This window comes from Lissotriton helveticus, chromosome 2_1 (assembly GCF_964261635.1).
Source record: "Lissotriton helveticus chromosome 2_1, aLisHel1.1, whole genome shotgun sequence".
Lineage (NCBI taxonomy): Eukaryota > Metazoa > Chordata > Amphibia > Caudata > Salamandridae > Lissotriton > Lissotriton helveticus.
This window is the reverse complement of record NC_136059.1, coordinates 2,068,536,141-2,068,547,005: the sequence shown is the minus strand read 5'-3', so window position 1 is coordinate 2,068,547,005 and position 10,865 is coordinate 2,068,536,141. Positions and strand designations below refer to the sequence as shown.

At 42.5% G+C, this 10,865-nt stretch overlaps 1 long non-coding RNA gene across 1 annotated transcript; it reads right to left on the bottom strand.

Annotated features, from left to right (window-relative positions):
* Positions 1-9,485: 9,485 nt before the first annotated feature.
* On the bottom strand, positions 9,486-10,651 carry LOC144820008 (uncharacterized). Its single transcript, XR_013607668.1, has 5 exons — positions 10,572-10,651; positions 10,373-10,467; positions 10,189-10,279; positions 9,797-9,898; positions 9,486-9,690 (listed from the first exon to the last, which is right to left on the bottom strand). It is a non-coding gene; the product is annotated as an uncharacterized LOC144820008 (long non-coding RNA).
* Positions 10,652-10,865: the final 214 nt, after the last annotated feature.

Genomic DNA, 10,865 nt, shown 5'->3' with positions numbered 1-10,865 from the left:
TTCAAAACACTGCACATGGGAAAATTACTTAAAATGTCCTTAAGACACATAAAAGCGTTTTTTGATTGCCTTTGCAGCATGTTTGTATCACTTTTAACATGGCTATGTAACACAAACATTCAAAATCTAAATTTTCCATGCACAGGTGGGAGCATATTTACAAGCAATTTGCGCCACATAATTCATAATTTTCTCCTTAAAGCACACTATTCTCTATCTAAATTAAAGAAAATATTTTCTCACCTTAGCAAATACTTTGAGTTTGAAAACAGTCTCAGAAACACACCAATTTGTCTTCAGCAGAGCAAAAGGTATGCACTCCAGAGTCTGCAGCTATCAAAAGCACAGAAATGCTGTAATTCTTCACACATATCTCTCATGTCACCCAATCAAAACTCTTCCCTCACTTTTTTTCAAATGAAAACCCTTCCCCCCTCTGCCATTTCATGCCTTTTCTGCATGGCAACCACCTCTTGGAAGACGTCTGGTGTTTGCAAGTTCACACAACAATGTTGCAAATGAACTCTGAACTCTCAGTGCACCTGCATATCCAGTGCATTCTTTCATTTAATGATTTTTTATTGACCATTCAAAATACATCTTTCAAATAACTCATCCATGCACCCTAACTTTCTGTTTTCAGCAATCAAAATCCACCAATCACTGTTACTGCTTCATGAACACAGAAACTCCACAGTTTTTTTCATTTTAAACTCTCATTTTTTCAACTGCCATTTCATTGCCACATTTCATCTGACTGCAGGAGAACCTTCTCTCACCATGTTTTCTGTCTGGATTGTTGGACATAGTTATATCCACTGGGCTCACAGGTATGCTGAGAACAGAAAATTACCTAACCTCAATTTACAAGATGTGGAAATTAAGTGGTTTGGCCACAGAGGATTAAAATGTCACCAATTGATACCATTGGTGAAAACCTTTATGCATTTGCCCAAACCTGACCTGTTAATTGTGCACTGTGGAGGTAATGATTTGGGCACTTTGACTGGGGTAGGTCTGGAAATGCTTTTAAAGGACACCTTTGAGCAATTAATGGCACTTTTTCCTCAGACTGCCTTGGTATATTCAAATATATGCCAAAGACAGAAATGGAGGTGGTCAAACCAATTTTGTCCACAAATTGAGAAGTCGAGGAAGCATGTAAACAAATCTGTTTCAGCTTACATGAGAGACCATGGAATGGGCTCCATGTACAACAATAACTTGCGTTACTACATGCAAGATATCTACAGAGGAGATGGAGTTCACTTCTCAGATTAGGGCAACAGAATTTTCACTCTGAATTTAAGCCTGTGCATTGGTACCTACTTATAAGTACCTAAATGTACCATAAACCCAAAAGCTCTTCTCAGAGCTACCCTACATCTGATCACTCACAATTATTATTTTACTCTAACTTTTTTCACTAATTTTCAACAAAGTACGCTCCCCGGGGCGCTACCCGGTACGCGAACCGGGAGCTAACCTCGCGAATTTTTTTTTAAAAATGGTTTTTTTTCGCACATATAAGCCTCCTCAGCCACCCTCACAAAACCTAGGGGGTCAAGATAAGTCTACCGTGCCCCCTTCTACCCATTCTGAACATTATTTGCCCTCCATTTTGTATCTTAATTCGACCGAAACACAAAATGGTGGACTCCCGTAACGCTTAAGGTTCGCGAACCGGGGCGCTCAACGGTTCGCGTACCGGGTCGCTCCCTGGGAAGCGCACCATCAAAAAAGGTGGGAAAGTAGTTTACAGAAAAGCCACTGGAGACAATTTCACCAAATATAGATTAGCTCATACTACATACCAATCCCTACCATTTTCACAAATTTGATTGGAATTCCATTTAGCCATTTAGCCTGTCGACCTCTCTAAATACCCTGAGGTAAATTACTTCTCAAAACACATCTGAAGTGTTGGAATTGACAACCAATTAAAATGTTACTTTCATTTTCTACTTTTTTTACCTGACATTTGATTGGTTATGTACCTGAATATATATAAAAGAAGAGAATGAAACACAGCCATTTTGACTACTACTTCCTGGTGTACATTTCAATTGGATTTTCACTAATCACTTCAACTTCTTTCTAAAGGTAAGTTGTTATTTTAAAAACTGAACTATATTGTGCACTATCAGTTAATATGGTAAACTTTTTCTGATAGTTATATACTATCCCTCTGTAGTAGTTATAGATTTAGATAGACTTCTCTGTTATAGTTATGGATGGAGTTAGGCTTCTCTTTTATAATTATGAATTTACTTACGTTAAATCACATACACTTTTTTATATTCCTACTTCCACTCTGATACTATACACTGCCCAAAGATAAATTCTCTGTTAAAAAATGCCTATCTAAAATTAATCCCAACAGTGCCCTATCTCTACTAATATATTTTTTTTTATCCAAATTTCAGGCAACATGGAAGGCGAACAGAAAGTTTCATTTCAAATTGTCCTGCAACAGAGCAGCCAAGAATTAATTGATCCAAATTATATGGAATTTATGGATGAAACTTGGGACCAAGAACTACTGCAATGTGTGCAAGCAGTGGATGACCTCCTTCAAAATGAGGACATTTTACACCCTCATAGATTACAAGCTATGTTCAATGAAAATGACGACATTTCAGACAGTGAAATGTTAGAAATGTTATTAAATTTTGAAAAACAATCACAATAATAAATAATTGCTTGAAAAATAAAAAAAAATAAAAAATAATCAACAAAACCAACAATCAATTAACATACAGTATTTGAAAAGTCTATCATTCATTTTTCATTGCAGTACGCTGCCCAGAACGCTTCCCGGTTCGCGGACCGGGCGCTACCCACGCAAAAAAACAAAAAAAAAAATATTTTTTTTTTGCCCTGCGGGGCCCTTTTAAAACCTCCACATTAAACCTAGGGGGTCAGGGAGGATCTAGTATGCCCCCTTATGGTTATTTCCCCCTTTGTTTTGGCCTCCTCTTGTCTCTCAATCCTACCGAGAGACAAGATGGCGGCCGCTCCGGACTGTTTAGAATGTTGACAGACACCGGAGAACCAATCAGCTTCGCTACGCGAAGTTCCGGTACGCGTAAGGTCCGCGAACCGGGGCGCTGCCCGGTCCGCTGTTACAGATATATATCTTTTTTTAAACGTTAATTTCTCAAAATCCACTGGAGCACATATATTGAGACCTACAAAAGGCACATCGGGCTACCAGTCCCTACAATTTTGCCAAGTTTCGTGCAAATCCATTCAGCCGTTCAGGCTAAAAGTGAGGCCAACCGCCCTATGGAAAACTCAATGTTAAAAACACGTTTTGGGACCCCCCTTTTTTCTCGACCCCCCCTGGACGAACCCCCCCCAAATTTCCAGGGGCTGCTCAGAAAGAAAATGTTCCATTTTCCAGAAAATTTCAGCCAATTCCGTCCACAAACGCCAAAGTTATTAGACATAGAATTTTCAAAAATCCCATAGGGAAAAAATCCTAACTATATATACCTACTGGCGACCGCCAGTAGGTAATGTATATATATATATATATATACATATACATATATATATATATATATATATATAAATATATATATATATATATATATATTCACTGAAAAAACCATGGGTTATAGACCATATATAGTTAGGAATTAGCATTTACAAAACCTTATTTTACTCACACAAAACCATTGAAATTCCATATATAGTTAGTTGCACTAACTATATATCGCACACCCGCAATCCACTGCTGATGATGTCACATCTACTAAATCCTTCATCCAGACACTTCTACATCTACTCATTCTTCAATATGTAAAACATATTTAAACTTTACAGAAACACACAGTCACTGGATGATGTCATCAGTGATGTCATCAGTGATGTCATTTGAGATGTCATCAGTGATGTCATCAGTGATGTCACTGACCATGTCATGAATGATGTAATATGTGACATCATCAGCAGTGGATTGCGGGTGCGCGATATATAGTTAGTGCAACTAACTATATATGGAATTTCAATGGTTTTGTGTGAGTAAATGCTAATTCCTAACTATATATGGTCTATAACCCATGTTTTTTTCAGTGAATTTTCAAGGTTTTGTAAATGCTAATTCCTAACTATATATGGTCTATAACCTATGGTTTTTTCAGTGAATTTCAATGGTTTTTTATTAGCAAATATCAAAAGCTTTAAAATGTCAAGTACGTGGTAGGTAAAAACATTTTTGTGTTTATGCACGCTGATGTGCTTTGAACGCTGCCCCCCCCTCTTTTCTTTTAGGAGTATTCTCTCTTTGCAGATAGTGAAGGGTAGGTAACGCAGGCCTTTGCCCCCATTGTAAGCCGTCGTGCCTGCTTCCCTCTCCATTTGATTGATTTTTATCCAAGCATTTACTGTTTTGGAATTGGTTCTCTTTGGTTCATTCTCTATTTACAAACAAGCACAGAGTCGCAATACTCTGTTTAGTCTTTGCAGATAGTGAAAAATCGTTAGAAAAAACAAAAGGAATCAAGCAAAATCAGTAGGCCACTAATGGGATCTCTTTTTGACCTCGCTAAAATAGAAACATTAGGAACAACCCCTCATGAGAAATATGAAACTAGTGAGAGGAACCGAGCTCGACGCCATGATGGCTGCAAGACAGCTCGGCTCCGCCGCCCACCCCACCCAAAATAACGACAAACCCTATGCAAATATTATAAATATATACAACACACCAGCAAAGTAACAGGGTAAAACGTTTTATTAAATAACTATTTACATGGCAGCCTGCTGCAACATCGATCCAAATGCATACCGCTGTTCCCGGGATTTCTCCCCGACTACTCTGCGGCCTACGACATGGAGAGGCCGGGGCGTTGACTAGGCGGGGCCTCCGGCCGCAACCACAGCGCCAACGATCGCTGCTGACGGAGGGGAGCCTTGCCGGTGAGACCACTGATCTGAAGAACCGCTGCCTGCGGTGCCTCCCAGAACCGCTTGACGGAGGCCCCCGAGGGGCGGTGTGGTGGCGCGGACTGGGAGGGGGCGCTTGGCTCCTGCCCCCTCCCCAAGTCTCGCTCGGCCAGCTGAGTTGCGCCCACTCTTGCGGCCTACGACATGGAGAGGCCGGGGCGTTGACTAGGCGGGGCCTCCGGCCGCAACCACAGCGCCAACGATCGCTGCTGACGGAGGGGAGTCTTGCCGGTGAGAGCCACTGATCTGAAGAACCGCTGCCTGCGGTGCCTCCCTGAACCGCTTGACGGAGGCCTCCGAGGGGCGGTGTGGTGGCGCGGACTGGGAGGGGGCACTTGGCTCCTGCCCCCTCCCCAAGTCTCGCTCGGCCAGCTGAGTTGCGGCCACTCTTGCGGCCTACGACATGGAGAGGCCGGGGCGTTGACTAGGCGGGGCCTCCGGCCGCAACCACAGCGGCAACGATCGCTGCTGACGGAGGGGAGCCTTGCCGGTGAGAGCCACTGATCTGAAGAACCGCTGCCTGCGGTGCCTCCCTGAACCGCTTGACGGAGGCCCCCGAGGGGCGGTGTGGTGGCGCGGACTGGGAGGGGGCGCTTGGCTCCTGCCCCCTCCCCAAGTCTCGCTCGGCCAGCTGAGTTGCGGCCACTCTTGCGGCCTATGACATGGAGAGGCCGGGGCGTTGACTAGGCGGGGCCTCCGGCCGCAACCACAGCGCCCAACGATCGCTGCTAACGGAGGGGAGCCTTGCCGGTGAGAGCCACTGATCTGAAGAACCGCTGCCTGCGGTGCCTCCCTGAACCGCTTGACGGAGGCCCCCGAGGGGCGGTGTGGTGGCGCGGACTGGGAGGGGGCGCTTGGCTCCGGCCCCCTCCCCAAGTCTTGTTGCCCTGGTGTGGCCTGAGATCGCCCCCGACATAGGCGGCCGGCTCCCGGGGTCCGGCGGAACTTTTTGCCTTTTGGTGACTTTTCATTCTGGACCTTGTTCCACAATCCGTTTGACCTGAAGACACGTCCTGCGGTGTCCTCGCAATGCGGCCTGGTCCCTGAATGTGTGCAGGGGGACGGCATTGATTGGATCAAGATGGCGGCTTCACACAAAGCTGACTCAAGTGTTGCTGCTGATGCTATACAGACAAAAACTGGTTTTCAGTTTGTACATTCTTCAGGATTTTTCCATCCAAGGCTGGTTGAGAGTTTGTAGAACGATGGCTTCAGATTTTCATCATACTACTCTTCAACATTCTTCATAAATGTAACAATGTGAGACTCACTAGGAGAACGGCCGTTTATCTTTCCTTTCAAAATGCTGCCAACAATATTTTCGGAATGGAAGACACCATCTTGTAGCATAAAGGGCTGCGTCAAGGGTGGTATTGCCCAGAATGTCTTGTTTTCTAGTGCTCGTAATGACGAAGCCAGAACTGCCGAAAGGGATTCTGGTCCTGCCGCTACTTATTGGAGACATTGAACTATACTCTGGACCTGCCTGGCCTCGACCAAAATGGCGCCAGTATGGGAGCGACTTGCAACTCCTTATGACGTTCTAGTTACTTAGCCTTGACGTTATGGGGGATGTATGCGGTCTTTGTGCACATGGCGGGCGGGGAAGGGTACTGACTGGGAATATGGACAACCCTATTGATGTCGATTTTTCATTATTGATTATTGTATTAATAAAGCTTCGAAGTAATGTTACCCTTGATACTCGCCCATGGTGTGCGTATGGACGATTTTATTGTAACTGATCCTGTTATACTTTCAATTATAAAATCAACCTTCACTGATCCTGCAACCGTTTGTCATGTTTAGTTTTTTCAATTAAATGGCTCGCTTGTTACATACTCCTATACCCCTGGCTTTTGAAAGACACCATCTTGTAGAATAAAGGGCTGCGTCAAGGGTGGTATTGCCCAGAATGTCTTGTTTTCTAGTGCTCGTAATGACGAAGCCAGAACTGCCGAAAGGGATTCTGGTCCTGCTGCTACTTATTGGAGACATTGAACTATACTCTGGACCTGCCTGGCCTCGACCAAAATGGCGCCAGTATGGGAGCGAATTGCAACTCCTTATGACGTTCTATTTACTTAGCCTTGACGTTATGGGGGATGTATGCGGTCTTTGTGCACATGGCGGGCGGGGAAGGGTACTGACTGGGAATACGGACAACCCTATTGATGTCGATTTTTCATTATTGATTATTGTATTAATAAAGCTTCGAAGTAATGTTACCCATGATACTCGCCCATGGTGTGCGTATGGACGATTTTATTGTAACTGATCCTGTTATACTTTCAATTATAAAATCAACCTTCACTGATCCTGCAACCGTTTGTCACGTTTAGTTTTTTCAATTAAATGGCTCGCTTGTTACATACTCCTATACCCCTGGCTTTTGACCCTTTCCTACGCGCGGTCTGTACTACCGCCCTCGGGCGATCTATGTAATGAACAGACTACCATTGCCGAAACACAAGGGAATGCATCTCAGAGAGATAAGTCAAGTACGTGGTAGATAAAAACATTTTCGTGTTTATGCACGCTGATGTGCTTTGAACGCTGCCCCCCCCCCTCATCATTTAGATTACCCCCGCCCATTGCACAAAAGCGTACCGGGCGCTCCCCATGCAAAAAAAACTTTTTTTGTTTGTTTTTTTTCCCCGCGGGGCCCTTTTAAAGCCTCCACATCAAACCTAGGGGGTCAGGGAGGATCTACTATGCCCCCTTATGGTCATTTCCCCCTTTGCTTTGGCCTCCTCTTGTCTCTCGATCCTACCGAGAGACAAGATGGCGGCTGCTCCAGACTGTTTAGAATGTTGACAGACACCGGAGAGCCAATCAGCTTCGCTTCGCGAAGTTCCGTTACGCGTCAAGTACGCGAACCGGAGCGCTACCCGGAGCGCTGTTACAGATATATATATTTTTTTCCACTGGAGCACATATATTGAGACCTAGCAAAGGCACATCGGGCTACCAGTACCTACAATTTTGCCAAGTTTCGTGCAAATCCATTCAGCATTTCGAGCTAAAAGTGAGGCCAACCGCCCTATGGAAATTAACATGGGAAAAACGCGTTTTGGGACCCCCCTTTTTTCTCAGCCCCCCCCTTGACGAAACTCCCCCAAATTTTCAGGGGCTGCTCAGAAACAAAATGCTCCATTTTCCTGAAGATTTCAGCCAATTCCGTCTACAAACGCCAAAGTTATTAGACATAGAATTTTCAAAAATCCCATATAGAAAAAATCCTAAAAAATCCTAACTATATATACCTACTGGCGACCGCCAGTAGGTAATATATATATATATATATATATATATATACAAGCTCCCAGGTTACCACAATGCAGGAATCACTCGAACCACAGGTAAGGTTCAACCTCCAAACCTTTAATCTTTGGTACAAAGCAGCCGGCTTGCAAGAAAGATAAAGCAGTTCCAACGCTCTGCCTTACGCATTTCGAATTGTTTCTTCATCAGAGGTTTGCGTTGAAGATTCGCATTTGCGGACACTCCCCCATAATGTGTAATTGCTCTATGTCACTAATGTAAGAAAAGCAAGGACCCCCTGGGTAGTTACTAGGCAGACTCCTAGGGCAGGGAAAACACAGTATGTGAGAGAAAATCCTAGGCAGTCTTATTAATAAGCAAACAAGTGACTTGACCAAAAATGCAAGAGGCACAATCAACAAAAGGAGGGAATTATCTGTATAAAACATGCATATTTTTAATAATAAACATAGTAAAAATCATATAGATGACTGAAAATAATCAGACTATATGACAAATCAATCTAAAATTACATACAATCATAGCATATATTAACAGAACATGTTGAATAAAAGAAGACACCAAAAGGAAACAGGTGTCCACAGTGAGGTGACGGTTAATAACTCGACGCGCGGTTCGGCGAAAACGCCTTCTTCAGGAGCCACCTGAAATTATATACAAACATATATAAGATACAATTCTTACATATTCTAAAATTACAAGTCAAACAGCAGTCCAATATTTAATTCCTCAACTAGAGGTTCAAAACATATTAGTAAGTATATTACCTAGTGCTATTAAGGTCAAGAACTGTCACTTTGTTTCTTACATGTCATCTAATAGACATATACCATGAACGATGATTGTGTGGTACTCAAAAACATGATCAAAATCAAATCTAAAATTTAATTATAACACCTATTGGTGACAATGGTACATTTCTTTTTAATCTTAACATATAATGGTGACAATGTTACATTTCTTTTCCGATCATCTCTAACGTAATAAAATCAAATACAAAATGTAATCCTGACACCTATTCTTAGCAGTATTACATTTCTTTTTAGATCCTTTGTAGATGTAATGATGACCACTTACAAAGGAAGATGGAATAAGGACACAGTTGTTGTCTTTGTGCAAGGATCAGGCAGTTGATGTACCTGGACAAATAAGACGATCATGTCACAATTATCATTCTATTAGGTGTATAGACATGTCAAATGAACACACATTGCCAAAAAAATGCAGAGGGCATGCGGAGGAAACCGGATATAGAGTTGGGTTTACATGGAATATAGACTCAAATACTCCTGTTTAGATAAATAGGATAATTTATTAGGCCTATATAGCTTTATAGAGAGATGTATAGACTATAAGGGATACCTGTCAGATGGTAGTTATGATCTTTCGAGAGGTATCAGTAGTTGTCAAGGGCACTGGGTAAACTGGTAGTTGGAAAATTACACAGCTGATCTGTAAAGATAGATAGACAGAGCATAGTAACATTAAAACTGCTTCGTATCGAAACAGCGAGAACATGTGGAACGCGTGGTCTACTAAAAATTTGTGATTAACCTACCTTACCAAAAAGTTATTCCACACAGTGAATGGTACGTAATGCAGCCACAAGAAACGCGATAGGCGATAAATCATACGTATGGTTCCTGACTGACACACTTATCTAAAAAATGAGAGCAGACATATTTATACAGGACATCTTGTTCTAATGAGGTTCAATAAAAGGCAAGAATCAAAAGACTAATGAAATACCTGGAAAAGAAGGGACGTGCAAATATTGCAGACTGATTTGAGAAGACAGCGTCAAGACGGTGAGTAATGACTCGCTGTTGGTGCGCTAAGTGCCGCAATATGAGGAGGGCCCACGTGGGGTCTAGACAAAAACACAACGTGTTTAATAAGTCTTTTATCTATCACCAGGATTTTTCAAACTGAAAGGGGAAGGATTGTTACCTCCACAGGCTAGATGTATCTTCCTTGAAACATGCAGAGCGTTGCCGCAAATGATAAATGCGTAATAAAAATATATCCAAGATTCTGTTGCCTAGAGGGATGACAAACAGCATATCAACAAGTGTCACACAGCCTAATTTGCAGTATGAAGATAGATTGTTACCGTAAAGGAGCGGCCAATTACCTGAAACAATTAAGGTCTGCTGTCTTCAAGGCGATAATTACCGTGTTTGATGCGTGAAACTCGTGGTTAATGTGCCAATAATATGGGGCAGATAGCTGAAAAACACGACAAAATTACACTAGAAGTGTTTATATATTTACCTAGAACACTAGTAGCTTCTAAATGGGGCCTTAGGTCATAGAGAAAAGACTATGTTTACCTCAATGTAATAACGAGCACATCAATTCTGATAAGAGGTAGCACGAGGATCGTGTTATTTCAAAGTAAACTTCTGCCTCTAGAGAGAAGAATATATAAATAACATGAACGCCGTTAACGTTGGCAGAGCGTGTACACAAGGAAAACTATATTCAGGTAACGTTATCTCTAAACTCCTAGTTCTATCATTGCCGACATACGTTTAGTTTGTAATAAAATGTCTAAGGGAGGCAAGTTGTTGTTTCTCACCTGATGGGCGGGATGTGCGTGGCAGGATAGAGCTCATGCAATCAGT